Consider the following 18,469-nt stretch of genomic DNA (forward strand, 5'->3'; position numbering starts at 1 on the left):
CCAAACCTTCAAAGAGGATCTAATACCAATCCTGCACAAACTCTTCCAAAAAATTGAAGAAGAGAATGTACTCCCTAACTCATTCTATGAGGCCAACATCACCCTGATACCAAAACCTGGTAAGGACAGCACAAAAAAAGAAAACTACAGACCAATATCTCTGATGAATACCGATGCAAAAATCCTAAATAAAATTCTAGCAAATCGAATACAACAATGCATTAAAAAGATTATTCATCACGACCAAGTGGGGTTCATCCCCGGGGCACAAGGATGGTTCAACATCCGCAAATCCATCAATGTGATACATCACATAAACAAAATAAAGGACAAAAATCATATGGTTATATCAATTGATGCAGAAAAAGCATTTGACAAGATACAACATCCATTTATGATTAAAACACTTAAGAAAATGGGTATAGAAGGAAAATACCTTAACATAATAAAGGCCATATATGACAAGCCCTCTGCAAATCTCATAATTAATGGAGAAAAACTGAAGCCCTTTGCTCTACGTTCAGGAACACGACAGGGATGTCCCCTATCACCTCTGCTTTTCAACATAGTGTTGGAAGTCCTTGCCAGAGCAATCAGGCAAGAGAAAGAAATAAAAGGCATCCAAATTGGGAATGAAGAAGTTAAATTATCACTCTTTGCAGATGACATGATGCTATATATAGAAAACCCTAAAGACTCCACCAAAAAGCTACTAGAAACAATCAACGAATACAGTAAAGTTGCCGGCTACAAAATCAACGCACAAAAGTCCATTGCCTTCCTATATACTAACAATGAAATCTCAGAAAAAGAAATACAAAAAACAATTCCTTTTGCAATTGCAGCAAAAAGAATAAAATACCTAGGAATAAACTTAACCAAGGATGTGAAAGACCTATATGCTGAAAACTATAAGACATTTTTGAAAGAAATTGAAGAAGACACAAAGAAATGGAAAGACATTCCGTGCTCATGGATTGGAAGAATCAACATAGTTAAAATGGCCATATTACCCAAAGCAATATACAGATTCAATGCAATCCCCATCAAAATCCCAATGGCATATTTTAAAGAAATAGAACAAAAAATCATCAGATTTGTTTGGAACCACAAAAGACCCCGAATAGCCAAAGCAATCTTAAGAAAAAAGAACTATAATGGAGGTATCACACTTCCTGACTTTGGCTTGTACTACAGGGCTACAATAATCAAAACAGCATGGTATTGGCAGAAAAACAGACACATAGACCAATGGAATAGAATTGAGAACCCAGAAATAAAACCACATAAATATGGACAGATAATTTTTGACAAAGCAGCTAAAAACATACAATGGAGCAAAGACAGCCTCTTCAATAAATGGTGCTGGAAGAATTGGATAGCCACGTGCAAAAGAATGAAACTGGACTGCTATTTGTCACCATGTACCAAAGTTAATTCAAAATGGATCAAAGACTTAAGTATAAGACCTGACACAATAAACTGCATAGAAGAAAACATAGGTACTAAACTTATGGACCTTGGGTTCAAAGAGCATTTTATGAACTTGACTCCAAAGGCAATGGAAGTAAAAGCTAAAATAAACGAATGGGACTATATGAAACTTAAAAGCTTCTGCACAGCAAAAGAAACCATTGACAAAATAAAGAGGCCACCAACTGAATGGGAGAAGATTTTTGCAAACAGTACCTCCGATAAGGGGCTAGTATCCAGAATATACAAGGAACTCATGCAACTCAACAACAAAAAAACAAACAACCCAATTGAAAAATGGGCAGAGGACTTGAAGAGACATTTCTCCAAAGAGGACATACAAATGGCAAATAGACATATGAAAAAATGCTCAACATCACTAATCATCAGAGAAATGCAAATCAAAACCACAATGAGATATCACCTCACCCCAGTCAGAATGGCTATCATCAACAAGACAAATAGTAACAAATGTTGGAGAGGCTGTGGAGAAAAAGGAACCCTCATACACTGTTGGTGGGAATGCAGACTGGTGCAGCCATTATGGAAGGCAGTGTGGAGGTTCCTCAAAGAATTACGAATAGAATTGCCACATGACCCAGCAATCCCTCTCCTGGGTATCTACCCAAAAAATCTGAAAACATTTAGAGATAAAGACACGTGTGCTCCAATGTTCATTGCAGCTTTATTTACGGTGGCCAAGACATGGAAACAACCAAAATGTCCTTCGATAGATGAATGGATAAAGAAGTTGTGGTATATATACACAATGGAATACTATTCGGCAGTAAGAAAAGATGATATAGGAACATTTGTGACAACATGGATGGATCTTGAGAGAGTAATGCTGAGCGAAACAAGTCAGACAGAAAAAGCAGAGAACCATGTGATTTCACTGATATGTGGTATATAAACCAAAAACAAAAAACAAGACAAACAAATGAGAAACAGAAACTCATAGACACAGACAATAGTTTAGTGGTTGCCAGAGGGTAAGGGGGGCAGGCGGTGGGGGGTGGGAGATGAGGGTAAGGGGGATCGAATATATGGTGATGGAAGGAGAACTGACTCTGGGTGATGAACACACAATGGGATTTATAGATGATGTAATACAGAATGGTACACCTGAAACCTATGTAATTTTACTAACAATTGTCACCCCAATAAATTTAATTAAATAAATAAATAAATAAAATAAATTAAAAAAAATATATAAGATGAAACACTGCCATTTGTGACAACAGGGATGGATCTTGAGATCATTACTCTAAGTGAAATAAGTCAGACAGAAAAAGTCAAGAACCATATGACTTCCCTTATATGTGGGACATAAAACTAAAAGCAACAAAGGAACAAGACAAACAAAGAAACAAAAACTCATAGACGCACAGAGGGGTAGTAGATGGGGGAGTGGTTATCACTGTGTGAGGGACATAAATGATAAATGTCTAACTATTACATTGTTTTGTACACCTGAAACTAATTAAAAAAAGTTAATAAAAAATAAATAAACAAACAAACAAAACTCATAGACACAAACAACAGTTTAGTGGTTACCAGATGGTAAGGGGGGAAGACGGGTGGGAGATGAGGGCCAAATATATGGTGATAGAAGGAGAACTGACTCAGGGTGGTGAACTCACAATGCACTAGATAGATGATGTATTATAGAAATATACACTTGAAATCTATATAATTTTACTAGCCAATGCCACCCCAATAAATTTAATAAATAAATAAAATAAATAAAAAAAGAAACTGGAAAACAGAAGACTAGCGTGATGCTTCACAACAGGAAGTGCCTTACACCCAGCTCAAACTGTTGGCTAATCACTGTCAAAAAGAGCAGTTCAAATTCAAAAGAATTTTGAATTTATGCCAAAAGAAATGATTGATTTGTTGAAATTTGTCGGTGTTCAAAAGGACAATACTACAGAGGTCCATCCATTCAGTTATTGCATGCCGTAATGTGAGGGTATGATTTTCAGCTCATTCCTTCTGGTGGGCCTATCAGGGGGCTGTGCTTCCAAAGAAGCTTCAGCAGGGACTTCCTGCAAGTCACTTCACATCTGGGAAGCCAACTAGAACCATGGGCTATTAATTTTCCTTACCAACATGCTCCCTTCCTGGTTGTATGATGAGAACTTCTGTAGGCATTCCAAGTATACGCCTAGCCTCCTTTTGAAGAAAATGTTTTCTTGTCTACAGGTTCCCTTGGAGCTTACCGTCATGCAAACTTGAGATAACTCCTGCTTCAGGGCAAAAACACAGACTTTCACAACCTGTTTCCTGAATAGAACGACATCTTCGTTAACTGGGATCTAAAATACCTATCTATGGCTTCCCTGGATAACAATACACTAGACCCGTCTTTAATAGCTCATACACTGAAGCTGAATCTGCATGACTAATCAAAGAAGAAAAGACTTCCAGTTTATTTGTTGTTTGAGGACTTGTCTGTTGCTTTATGGACATTGGATAGCTCAGAGAATTGCCGTAGGAAGGAGAATCCGCTTTAAGGTTCAGCTTCCAGGAACAATGCTCAAAATGACACCACAGAACTGAGTTGATGAAGAAACCACTGACACTGACCCTGAGCTCCGGACACTTTGTTAGCCCCTCTGTCTAACACCACGAACGCCACTTTGCCACACTGCTCCTGCTTCCTGTACTGAGAAAGCGCCACATCCCTGCCTTCTGTAACTTAGGGAACAAATTTAGAGTGTGACATAGATATAACCCATTGCCAGAGCTTAAGTCCCATGTCTGAGCCCTGGTTTCAAGGCACATTAAGAAAACAAGTATAGAATATTTTTAGGGTGTATGTAGGGTAGTTTTTATCTCAAGCCAAGTCTTGAAAAATGAGGAGTTCTTTAAGCAAAGAAAGGGAGTCTGTTGCTGCCTTGCCGTGATGAATGACAAATACCTACTACAACTACGATTTGATACCATGCTTCCAAAAGCATCATTATAATAACTAGGATTTAAGAAAGAATTTATGCAAAGAACAAGCTAGCTGTTCCTTTAAGTAAACAATGCCAGTGGTTCTAAAACCTAATTATTCATCAGAATGATTAGGGGACCTTTGTTTAGGTCCCACATGATTCTGACTCAGTAGGTTGGGGTCAGGGCCTTGAAATCTGTATTTTTAGCAAATTCTCCATATAATTAAAAAATGATCAGTCTTTAATCATTTGGAAACTATTTGTTGAAACCTGCCATTTTTCTCCTAGCCCACAGAAAGCAAACAGTAGCCTGTATTAGTTTTGCTTCTAAAGTCCAAGACAGGGCCACATAAAGGATCCATCCTAGTATTCTATAAATTTACTATGAAAGACACCAAAGTCAAGGGAAATTAATAGGTAATTATTAATTTTAGTATGGCTTTTCTATATGATGAACCATTATGCAGAACTTTTAAATGGTCATTACAGAGTTTTTAATGGCATGGATAACACTTATTAAACAATATCAAGAGAAAAAAGCATAATAGTACTCAATATTATGGTGTGTGTGGGTGTGTGTGTGTGTGGGTGTGTGTGGATGTGTGTGGGTGTGTGTAATGTGCTCTCAACCAAGTAAAATAAATGTACACACAAGTGATAAAACTAAGATTTAAAGTGTATATTCCACACCTTCCCTTCTCCACCCACTAATGGAAGAGAGTCTGGAAAAACTAGGTGGAAAATTTAAGCAAAAAAGATAAGTCTGTCAACATAATAAAGAACTGGGGGAGAGGGAAGTAAAGAGAAAAGACTCCACTTACAGAAACGGGGAAATGTCTTTTGAGAAGTGGCTGGACTTGTCAAAGTGGTCCAATCAGGACGTTTTCTGTACTAGCTATAGAGGAGAAAGCATATAGATCAGAGACAGGGTTTCTCAACCTCAGCAGGACTGACATTTTAGGCTGAATAATTCTTTGTTGTGGGGAGCTGGCCTGTATATTCCTGGTCTCTACTTACTAGATGCCAGTAGCATCCCATACCCCCTCCCCAGTCATAACAACAAAAAATGCCTCCAGATGTTGTCAAATGTTCCCTAAGGGGCAAAATTACCCACAGTTGTAAACCACCACCTCAACAGTAGTAGTTGACTGTCAACCTGGGCAATCTGGGTAGCAAACCCCCTGAGAACCAAGCCAACTCTGAGCCAGCAGAACTGAGAAATGGAGGAGGGCACAATAGTTTGGGTCACATTGTGCCCAGAAAAAGCCTCTCCCCTGAGACCAGACATAACCCAAGCCTCTACATGACCTTATAAACCCCTACATTTATTTTTTGATCAAGTTGTTACCATAGGCAGAAAGAACAGGGCTGCAGGGAGAGAGGGGGAGGGAGGGAAGGAGGAGATAAGGGGAGACAAAGGAGAAAGGAGATGAGATCATCCTTAAGAAAAAGTGCAGCTACCAGACCAGCCAGAACTAGATTTCGGTGGCCGAGAGCAGATCCAGAACACCATTTTGCCCCCAAGGTGAACTTTAGCTAATTAAAATGGATTATAATACTATCAGCATTGTGGTTAGGGAAAATCTCCACCCCCATGTGTTGCCATGACAGTTCCGACCGAGCCAAATAAGGACAAAAAAATCCCTCCTCCCAACGGGAAGGAGTGGTCAGTGAGGACTTGCCTAGGAACGCCTGTAATGCCATCCCTATGTCTTGAATATTTCACACTTCCATTTTTAGTGAAATAAATTACCTAGTCTCATTGTTCTTCTGGGCAGCTGCTCTTTGGGCCTGCCCGCTCTCACCTTCTTGAGAGTGTACTTTCCTTCTTTAAATAAATCCACTGATTGCTTGGCATATTCAGTGCATCCTTGAATTCTTTCCTGCAACGAATACCAAAAACCCGTTTTCCAACAACAAAGCTACTTTATTAGGTCAGTGCAAAAGTAATTGCGGTGTTTGCAATTATTTTTAACCTTTTAAACCGCAATTACTTTTGCACCAACCTAGTAGACTGAATGTTTTATTTTTTACATCAGGAATCACCGTCTTTCATGCCCTTAAACTTTTTCAAGAGAATCAAGGTTAGTGGAGAAATTGTATAAAAGAATTGAGATCCCTAAAAACATCTTCAGCTGGTTTGAAGACTGGCTCATCTACCTAGAGTTTCAGGTGGTAAAATGACCACCTGGGAGAAATCAAAATCCCAAGCTGGCACCATTTTCAGTAGTGGAGACCAAGTTTACAACCACCTGTTACTAACAGGTTGCAGGAACCATATGATGAGAATTTAATATATACACTAGCTTGGAAGTCATGAACCATCTGGTTGGGACACTTCTGAAACCCAAGGTCACAGGTCACACAAAGAAGATCCATTCCCGCTCCAGATGGGCTCTCAGTAAAAAAATTATTTAACAGGTTGAGATCCTACACTCATAGATAGAGGATTCCAAAGTAAGTCATGAGGCAGGCTTCCATGCAGAAATTTCAAAAATGGTGGTCAAGAACAAGTTAGATGACTTTAAATCCTTCATCCACATCAAGGAGGGGACTTGGGTATTGGTGAACAATTTCTTTGTAGAGAATTGTTGATATGCCAACACCCACTTCACACAATGGGGAGAGAGATAGAGGGAGATAAGGGCAGACACCATGGATGAGGGTCTGACTCCCACCTAAGAAATATAGTGTTCAAGAAGCAGTCTGGTAGGTTGTGGACAGATGCTCTAGGATCAGCCTGTCCTCCAGAACGCATTGTGGCAAAAGATGAATGGTGCTTCCCATGGACTGGATGTGGGCCACATGGAGGAGAGAGTTGATATAAGGTTCACCAAGAGGTGTGAACAGGTGTCAGCAGAGAGAAGCTGAAGGTACCACCAGATCCTAAGAGCTGTGAAAACAGCAGGAGACAGCCAAAGGCATGTATATCACCCACATGAAGGAAATGTTAAACAGATGGGAAGGGAAGTCTTGGAAGAATCCACAAATACACCCAAGGAAAACAAGTCAACTTAAAACATTTGCCAGGCCCAGATATCACAGACCCATCTAATGGCAGTACCAATCAGTTAGGAATATTCCCCTTCCCTCTTCTTTCCTCCAGCCCCAGGGAGATTAGAAACCATTCTCAATGAACTGGCAGAAAAGAACTGGGGAAAGAAGAACCCAACCACTCCCCCCTCTCCAGGAAATCCTTCTGAGAAGGGCAAGGACTTGACCTTTTAATGAAAATTGAAGTGCTGATTATTACATGGGACAGGATATATATTTGAGACTGTGTTTTCAATGTAAAGTGACAGTAGAACTTTTTATTTCTTAAAGTATAAAAATGACATTAGGCATGTACAAGTTTACATCAAAGGCATGGAAAAACTAGTCCAACTGAGAAAATTTAAAAGGTTGGCAGAAATAAAAATAAAATTGCTTTCTGATTACATACTTGTCCAAAGTACCAGTTATTTTTACAACTTGTATGAGCAAACTAAACTCAGAGAAGAAACAACAAAAGCAACAAATTTCAGAAATGTACACCCTTAATAAATTTAGATAGTGTATCAATCTTTTAAAAAATCCTGAAAATAACTATGTTTTAATTTTTAAATAAAAAGGAACAGAATTTATTAGATAAGACTGGACTTTATTTTAAAAGAACAAGAACACTTGAAAAAAACTAGCCAAACAGAAGTTTGAAAATAAAAAATATAGTCCATGAAACAAAAATAATCAGAGAGTAGGTTGCACAGCAGACTAGACACTGGGGAAAAGAAATTTAATGAATTGGATAATAAATCTTAGGAAATCATCGAGGGCAGTCTAGTAGGTTGGGGACAGATGCTAGTAGGTTGGGGACAGATGCTAGTAGGTTGGGGACAGATGCTAGTAGGTTGGGGACAGCTACCTTTGAGCTTTTCAAAGATGCTGGTGTTCCATCACTAGTGGGTTTTTCTCGTGATCTGCTCCTCCACACGTTTCCCCCCAATTCCTACCAGTTCTTATCAGCCAGGTTCTGCAACTTGGGGAAGTGGGGTGTTATTCCTCCCAAGTGACTGTATTCCTCCAAAGTGACAGTATTTCCTCACTTGGGTTGTTCTATGACCTGATTGTAAGTCTTGGTCAGGAAGCAATGAGCGGCAAGACCACAAGGACGATAAGCATCGCCTTGTGAGGCCTTGCAGGTGTCCATGCAAAAGAAGGCGGCCTTCCCCTAGCAAAGGGAACTTTACTTCTGCCAGCCCAGAGCTACATAAGAATCTGAGGGGCCTGGTATTCTCAGGCCTGTCTATTCAAATGTCCTAACGCCAGAACTCAGAGTCTTCTATCAGGGCCCTGGCCTTAGCATAGCAGACCTGGTGGGCTTTCATTCTCCTTTGTAGCATTACGAGTCTTACATCTTGGAAATTACCATCCTTACAATTGGTTCCTGAGTTGGAATTCAGCACTGTCTGCCCTGCAGCTGCAGGAGATGAATCTCTTTAAAAACTGCCTTGGGGGCTTTCCAACATTCACAGTGTGCCTGAGTTGACAGTTAGCTGAACTGAGCCTGCATTTTCATTTCCAGGTCTTCTGTATCAGTCAGGGTTTGATCAGAAAAAATAGAACCACTAAATGAAGTAGGCCAGGCAGGCAGCCTGGCCCAGGAGTCAGAGTAATTGAAGGAGTAGAGCTGGTAAAAACTGGAAGAGCTGTGAGCGGGAATCTACTTCACACCTCCAAGGTGAGCCAGCAGATAAGCAATATTTGTGAGCAGCAACAGCGGCTGGTACCCCTGTTCCCCTTCCACTATGATCTGAATGCACGTGTCCCCCCAAAATTCATATGTTGAAATCCTAATGATCAATGTGATGGTATTAGGAGGTGGGGCCTTTGGGATGTGCTTCAGTCAGGAGGATGTAGCCCTCACGAATGGGATTAAGGCTCTTATGACAGAATAACTGTGTCTCTTATAAAAACAGCTCCCTAGTCCCTTCCACCATGTGAGGATACAAGAAGTCCTTGACCATTCTGGTGTCCTATTCTTGAACTTCGGGCTTCCAGAACTGAGAGACATAAATTTCTGTTATGTATAAGCTACCTAGTCTGTGGCATTTTGTTACATCAGCCTGAATGAACTAAGGCACCTTCTGATTGTAAAATAAATGTGGTTGCCTCCCAAATCTCACATAAGTTCACATGGCCCAAACTAAACCAGACTATATTTAAAAAGGCAATTCTGGGAAATGTAGTTCCAGCTTAGCTCAGGGGTCAGCATATTCACCACAGCCCCTAAAGCAGGTAACAAGAGTTAACCAAGCCTACAATCCTTATAATTACCATTGTCGCATACTATTTAAGTGTCACAGCTGCTGCACAAGCCTCTCAGGCCACTGTCCTCCTGGTGAAAGTCTAATAACTGTGTTGTTACTGGAAGTCAGAAGTTACCACTCCACTTACCATGAGCAGTAGGGTCCCCATTCCCAGCTGACCAGTGTGATCCCAGTTCCAGAATCCATCCTGAAGCTCTGCTTTCCAGACCATTTGGCCTGGATTTCCCCTGGAAAGCAGAACTTGAAACAGAGGCTTGTGTTCAGGCAGTTAATTTGGGAGGTGACCCCAGGGACAGGAGTGAAGGACAGGGGAGAAGGAAAGCCAAAATGAAGGTGAATCCTTGAGTTCTTCCCCACTGTGGGAAACTGCGGATTGGTGCTGCCAGAATCTCTGAGAAGCCAAGTAAAATGCCCCTCAGAACCATTCACAGGAGAGACAAATAAGGGATTATTTACGCATAAAGGAAGTATTTATCTACCTTCTCCCAATCCACATTGGACAAAGTTTGAACCCTAGGGTGTTAACTCTTACTTTCAGGAGGCAAGTGTATGAGTGCCAGGGGGGTTCTGTAGGCATCCCCACACCCCGACCCTATAGAAGCCCATGAGGGAAAGTGGAAGCCAGGCAGTATAGCTGAGCCAGCGGCACCAGGTTTCACCTGCACAGAGCTGGTGGCTGCAACAGTGGCCAGAGTGAGATGTGAAGAGCAAGGATGTGAAAATGGGGCAGAAGTGCTGTCCAAGACAAGGAGGGAAAACAGAAGGAAAAGGAAGAGGACACAGGGAAGACACGGAAGTGTCAAAAGTTTTGATTCCTGGGTTAACACCTGACCAGGTAGAAATCAGAGATGCAGCAAGCAGAGGATCAATTTAACAAGCAGTGACCATGGACCTTCAGGCCGTCCCAGCCACAGGCTGATGACACATGGGAGATGAGCACTGGTCTCCACATACACCTCTGAAGGCCTCCCTAGTATAGCTATTCCCCTCGCTCTCCTAAATTGTACTAAATTCATCTGCAGCCAAATTCTAGGTGAAAGTGACCCATGTAAATGAAGGGTCATAATGATAAGGGCAAACTTCAGATGTCTAAGTGACCCAGTTATGTACATTTTACTGCTGAAGGACTAAGAGAGAGAAATAAAAAAAGAGACTACTCCTGCTATGAAGCAAGGAGCAGAGGCTGCTTCTATAGAATGGCTCAGAAGAATGAAGATCTAAATGCCCTCACCAGTGAATCATGACAAGAGTTCTGCGTCACAGCTTGAACTCTTCCTTGACATGTTCCCATTTTCTATTTTGTCTCTAAAGAACAGCTTGGGTGAAAAGGAAGGGGGCTGAGAATGGTTTATTTGAGAATGCTGACCTATCACAGCCCACTCATAGAAAGAGACTCCCTTTTCGCCTGCGGCCACCTTAAAAATGTTTCGAGACAGGGCAACAGCTCCAACAAGCTGTGTAATCCTTATCAATGCAGCAAAGGGGCTATCAAAGCAACACAGATCACATGGCTGTTAAGATAAAAGTTTGGCAATTCCAGGGTGAGCTTATCAAGGTTTAGCAGTAAGAGAGTTTTGTTGCTTCAGCTGCATTTTAAAAGTTCATTGATTTGTAGCTAATACCAACTTGTCATAGTTTCATGAGTAACAACTTGTGGTTTGCAGGATCAAAGCCTTTTCCTGAATCAATAATAGCAGATTCACTGAGGTGGCCTCAGCATCTGCAGAGAGGGGAGAAGCCGAGAAAGACACCCTGGTAGAGAGAAGTAAATTTAGTCAGACCATAAATGGTCTATAAAAGAGGAAAAATGACACTCTCCTTTCCAAAGCAGCAAAAATTGAGCCTATTAAAATTTTTAAATGGTTTGTAATGAGACTGTTGTTTTGAAAAATACTTATAGATTAAATATGTGCATATACACATGTAATAAATTGACTCTATGATGGGGGAAGTCAAACTGAAGATTTTTTAAAGTTTCTCATATGGCTTAATCTTCATCCGGACAGCTTTTCCACATCCTGAGCTTGGCACAATGAAGCATTTTTCTAGACCTACTTTCTGGAAAATATTGATCTGTACTTCTATATTTTCCCTGGGAGAAAACAGGCACACTGTAGGCAGACACGCAAACACACACACACACACACACACACACACACACGTTATATTGTCCCTGACCCCACTAAGATACATTCCTAATAATAGTTTAATGTTCTGTTGGACACCTATAGTGTTTCCTCAGCCTACTCAGATTGAGCTTCATAGCACCCATACTGGGTGAGAGAGCTATTATTTTTATGCCCTTTTGACTGAGGTAAAAACTGAGTCTTCCAGGGAGTCAGAACATCCAGTCCAATTCTAGTGTTGCCCAGGACAGACATAACTAATTGATTAGGGAACTCTTACCCCAGAAGCTCAGACTAAGCCTTAAAAACTGTCCCTCACAGACTTCCGGCAGCCAAAATCTATTGAGAGCAGAAGACATGAAAGATAAAACCTATTTGCCATCCTGGACCCAAGTGATCTGCCCAAAGTCATAGGACTACTTCATTGTAAATCCAAGGCACATATCTCTTCTTTCAGTGCTTTCTTTATGAAGTAGAAGGCTTTTCTACCTCTGTGAGATGGGCTTGCCCTTGCCACCAGCTATGGACATCTGGGGATATTTTGCTTCCGTGCATAAAACTGCCAAACCCCATTTATACTCACTACCTAGGAAGCTTAAGGCCTAACAAAGAGCTCCAAGAAATTTTGAGAATTTTACATATGTGGTTCACAGTATATTTCTGTCAGATTGTATTGCTCTAGATGATATGTAGCTGTCAGAACTTTAAATTAAAGAATACCATGTGTATTCTTGAATTCAAATATTTATTGAGCCCAAATAGGTAATCAAGTAAGTAATACAGTTTCAGAGTGGTAAATGCCAAAAAAAACAATAGAAACAATTCATGCAACAAAGAGCTGATTCTTTGAAAAGATTAATAAAATTGACAAATACCTGGCTAGACTCACAAAGTAAAAATGAGAAAAGACACAAATAAATAAAATCTGAAATGAAACAGAAGTCATAACGGATACCATAGAAATACAAAGAATCATACGAGAATACTATGAAGGACTATATGCCAACATATTCAATAACCTAGAAGAAATGAACAAGTTCTTGAAAATATATAGCCTTCCTAGACCGAATCATGAAAAACTGGAAAATCTAAATAGACCAATCAAAAGTAAGGAAATTGAAACAATCATCCAAAACCTCCCCAAAAGCAAAAGTCCAGGACCAGATGAATGGTGAATTCTACCAAACATTCAAAAATGATTTAATACCTGCCCTCCTCAAACTCTTCTGAAAAATTGAAGAAGAGGCAATACTTCCTAACTCATTTTATGAGGCCAACATTACCCTGATACCAAAACCTGGTAAGGATAACACAAAAAAACAAAAACTACAGACCAGTATATTTAATGAATATAGACACAAAAATCCTAAACAAAGTACTAGTAAATAGAATACAATAATACATTTAAAAGATTATACATAGTGATCAAGTGGGGTTTGTTCCAGAGACACAAGGATGGTTCAAATATGCAAACCAATCAATGTGATACACCACATAAACAGAATAAAGGATAAAAATTATATGATCATATCAACAGATGCAGAAAAAGCATTTGACAAAATATAATATCCATTTATGATTAAAACACTTAATAAAATGGGTATAGAATAAAAGTACCTCAACATAATAAAGACCATATATGACAAACCCTCAACTAATATCATACTCAATGGTGAAACACTGAAAGCTTTTCCTCTAAGATCAGAAATAAGGCAGGGTTGCCCCTTGTCACCACTGTTATTCAACATAGTATTGGAAGTCCCAGCTAGAGCAAGCAGGTAAGAAATAAAAGGCATCCAAATTGGGAATGAAGAAGTTAAATTGTCACTTTTTGCAGATGACATGATTCTTTATATAGAAAATCCCAAAGACTCCACCAAAAAAACTGTTAGAAACAATAAACAAATACAGTAAAGTGGCAGGACACAAAATCAGTGTACAAAAATCCATTGTTTTACTATATACTAACAATGAAATTTCAGAAAAAGAGTGAAAAAAAGAATAAAATACTTAGGAATAAACTTAACAAAAAATGTGAAGGACCTATACACAGAAAACTATACGACATTATTTTTAAAAATTGAAGAAGACACGAAGAAATGGAAAAATATTCCATGATCATGGATTGGAAGATTAAAATAGTTAAAATGGCCATATTACCCAAAGCAGTATACAAATTTAATGCAATCCCCATCAAAATCCCAATGGCGTTTTTTAAAGAAATAGAACTAGAAATCATCAGATTTGTATGGAATCACAAAAGACCCCAAATAGCCAAAGCAATCCTGACATAAAAAGAACAAGGCTAGAGGTATCATACTTTCTGACTTCAATTTATACTAGAAAGCGACCGTAATCAGAACAGTATGGTACTGGCAAAAAGAGAAAAAGAAAAAACTAATGGACACAATGGAATAGAATTGAGAGCCTAGAAATAAACCCACATAAATATGGACAGATAATTTTTGACAAAGGAGCCAAAAACATACAATGAAGAAAAGAAAACCTTATCAATAAACGGTGCTGGGAAAATTGGAAAGCCATGTGCAAAAGAATGAAACTAGACTGCTATCTCTCACCATATATCAAAATTAACTCAGAAAGGATCAAAGACCTATACATAGACCTGAAACAATAAATTGCATAGAAGAAAGCATAGGTACTAAACTTGTAGACCATGGGTTCAGAGAGGATATTATGAATTTGACCTCAAAGGCAAGGGAAGTAAAAGCAAAAATAAATGAATGGGACTATATCAAACTAAAAAGGTTTTGTACAACAAAAGAAACTATGAACAAAACATAGAAGCAACAAACTGAATGGGAGAAAATATTTGCAAATAACACCCCAATAAAGGGCTAATATCCAAAATATATAAAGAACTCATACAACTGAACAACAACAACGAAAAAAAAAACAATCCACTTAAAACTTGGGCAGAATACCTGAACAGACACTTCTCCCAAGAAGACTTACAAACAACCAGCAGATATATGAAAAGATTACCACCTCACTAGCTATTAGGAAAATGCAAATCAAAACTACAATGAGATACCACCTCACCCCTGTTAGAATGGCTATCATCAACAAGACAAACAATAACAAGTGTTGGAGAGGCTGTGGAGAAAAAGGAACCCTCATGCACTGCTGGTGAGAACATAAATTGGTACTGCCACTATGGAAAACAGGTTCCTCAAAAAATTAAGAACAGAATTACCATACAACCTAGCAATCTCTCTTCTGGGTATCTGCCCAAAATATCTGAAAACATTTATCCATAAAGATATATGTACCCCTATGTTCATTGAAGCATTATTCATGGTGGCCAAGACAAGGAAACAACCAAAGTGTCTTTGATAGATGATTGGATAAAGAAGATGTGATATATATATATATATATATATATATATATATATATATATATATATATATATATATAGAGAGAGAGAGAGAGAGAGAGAGAGAGAGAGACATAAGAAAAGATGAAATACTGTCATTTGCAACAACGTGGATGGACCTGGAGATTAGCATGCTAAGCAAAATAAGTCAAACAGGAAAAATTGAGACCCGTAGGACTTCATTCATACTCATATGTGGGATATAAAACTGAAAGCAACAAAGGAACAAGACAAACAAAAACTCACAGACACCAACAACAGTTTAGTGGTTACCAGAGGGAAAGGGATCAGGGGGTTGGTAGAGGAGTGTAAAAGGGTCAAATATATAATGACGGAAGGAGAACTGACTCTGGGTGGTGAACACACAATGCAATAGATGATGTATTATAGAAATGTACGCTTGAAGCCTATATAATTTTATTAACCAATGTCACCCCAATAAATTTAATAAAAAAATAAATTAATAAAAAGATGGAGCAGAGTAAGGGGATAAAGAATGACAGTGGATAGGGATGGGGTATGCAATTTTAGATAAAGGGATCATGTAAGTTCTCTGAGGAGGTGGCATTGGAGCAGAAATGTGAATGAAATGAGGGACATGTCATCTGAAAATCTGAAGAAAAAATGTTCCAGGAACAGCAAAAGAAAAGGCTTTCAAGAAGGGGTAAACTGTGCATGATAAAGAAATAGCCCAGAGAACATTCTAGATGTCAAAGACGCTGTGGTGAGGAGTTTCTGTTTCATTTTACACATGATGGGAAGCCGCTGTTGAATTTAAAGCAAGTAAGTAATGAAGCTAATTCAGTTTTAAAAGATTACATGACCACATGTTTATTTTTAAAGATCACTCTGATAACAGTGTGAGCGAAGTACTCAGCAGAAGGGTTAAGAATAATGGTGAGGAAATAAGCTGGGATTACTCACTGCAATATTCTAGTTGAATTTGTCCAATTAGAAGTTACAAAGACAAGTCTGACTGTCAGAGCAGATCCGTAGATAGAGACTGATTTGGGGGTCAGTAGCTCTGTAGGTTTGGGTCTACCTAGAAGCAGATAGAAGCATCTAGAAGCAGATGAGAAGACAGGATTAAACATACACGAGATGTATTGGGGGAAATGCCTGTGAACGATAAAAAGGAGGAGGCATAGAGCACAGAGAGCCTTCAGACCATAAGGCAGGTGTGTTACCTGTGAAGAAGGGGGAAGGAAGATCAGACAGGAAAAGTCTCAGACTGCAGCATAGTTCCAAGAAAGGTTTAGCCAGGACTATTGGTGGGTCCGGGGGTGGGGGTGGTGGGTAGAGAGGGAGAGCAGAGGGAGGTCCTCATGCCAAAATCACCATAGGAATTCCTCTGCCACGCTTAGTCATGTACTGGGAAGAACTGTGGGAAGCATGGCCTCAGCAGGGATGTGGGAGTGGATCCAGATGGACAGCAGTTGAGGCCATCAGTCAATTATGCTCCCACAGCAGAAGATGGATGCAGCTGGTTTTCACGGCCACCATAGCAGCCAAGAGTGTGGATGGACCCATGCCATCCTGCCTTCACAGGCAGAGGTAGGACTTAGCTCCTGCATCGCCAACCTAGCCATCCATACTTAAACATGCTTTAGGAAGTTGTGTCTTTAGAAAAATTTTTCTTGCTCTCAAATCCTCCTCCAAATAATGTCTCTCTTGTCCCCATACACATCCTGGTCTCTACGCAGTGTTCCACCAAAGGTGCTTCTCCTTTCTCACCCCATTTACTCTTCAATCTACTCTACGCTCTTCTCCGCTTCTCACACCACACTGAGTCTTCTCTTGTCAAGACCACCGGTGACTTCTATCTGGCTAAATCCAACAGGGACTCTGCACTTCTCTTCTTAGTTGATCTCTTGGCAGCACTTGATGAGGTTGATTATTCATTTTCTAAAATACTTTCTCTTCACTCTTTTCTGTGGCGTCACATTCATACTATTTTGTTTCTACCTCTCATTAGTCCTTGCTGGCTCCATATTCCTTCTAAACCTCTGCCTCTTTTCCTTCAGCTGACAGAGCCCATTGCCTTCCGGTGTGGTAGGAAACTGTCATTACATCATGTCTTTCATCCTCTCTCCTCTGAGACTTAAAGGAAAATCTGTCTGCTCAGTTCTCTAAGTTTTACCTCCTTGAAGATCACAAATTCTTTCCTTTTTTCTACAAAATCTCTCCCATGCAAATGAAAAGAGTTTGTTTTTCCTCTGTCTTTTTAAAATATATTTTTTTAATTTTTCAATTATAGTTGACATATAATATTATATTAGTTTCAGGTTTATAGCATAGTCATTAGACTTTTATATAACTTAAAGGTGATCATCGTGATAAATCTAGTACCCATTTGACACCATACATAGTTACCACAACATTAGTGACTATATTCCTTTATTATTAACAATATGTGAAGTATATGCTATACTTTACATCCCCATGAGTATTTTGTTACTACCAATTTGTACTTCCTAATCTGAATTTCCCCCTTTTTTATGCATAAACCCAACCCCCTCCCATCTGGCAACGATTAAAATCTTCTCTGTATTTATGAGTTGTTTTCCTTTGTTTGTTTGTTTGTTTGTTTTGTTTCTTAGATTCCACATATAGTGAAATCATATGACATTTGTCTTTCTCTGTCTCACTTACTCTATTCAGCACAATACCCTCTGTGTCCGTCCATGTTATTGCAGATAGCAAGATTGCATTCTTTTTACAGCTGAGTAATACTCCATTTTATATATATATATATATATATATATATATATATATATATATATATATATATATATATATATCACCTCTTCCTTATCCATTGATATATTGAGGGACACTTAGTTTGCTTCCGTATCTTGGCCATTGTAAATAATGCTGAAATAAATATAGGGATGCTCATGTCCCTTTGAAGTAGTGTTTTGTGTTTCTTCAGATAAATATCCAGAAGTGGGATTTCTAGGTCTATCTTTGTCTTTTGTTATAGCCTTTGTTTTAAAATCTATTTTGTCTGGTACAAATATTGCTACCCCAGTTTTTCATTTATCTGTTTCTTTGTTTCCATTTTCATGGAATATCTTTTTCTATCCCTTTGCTTTCAGTCTGATGTGTATCTTTCGACCTGAAGTGAGTCTCTTGTAGACAGCATATGTAAAGGTCTTATTTTCCTATCCATTTAGCCCTCCTATCTTTTAACTAAAGCATTTAATCCATTTACATTTAAA

The sequence above is a fragment of the Rhinolophus sinicus genome, chromosome 3 (genome assembly GCF_057876585.1).
Source record: "Rhinolophus sinicus isolate RSI-liver-muscle chromosome 3, RSI-T2T, whole genome shotgun sequence".
Lineage (NCBI taxonomy): Eukaryota > Metazoa > Chordata > Mammalia > Chiroptera > Rhinolophidae > Rhinolophus > Rhinolophus sinicus.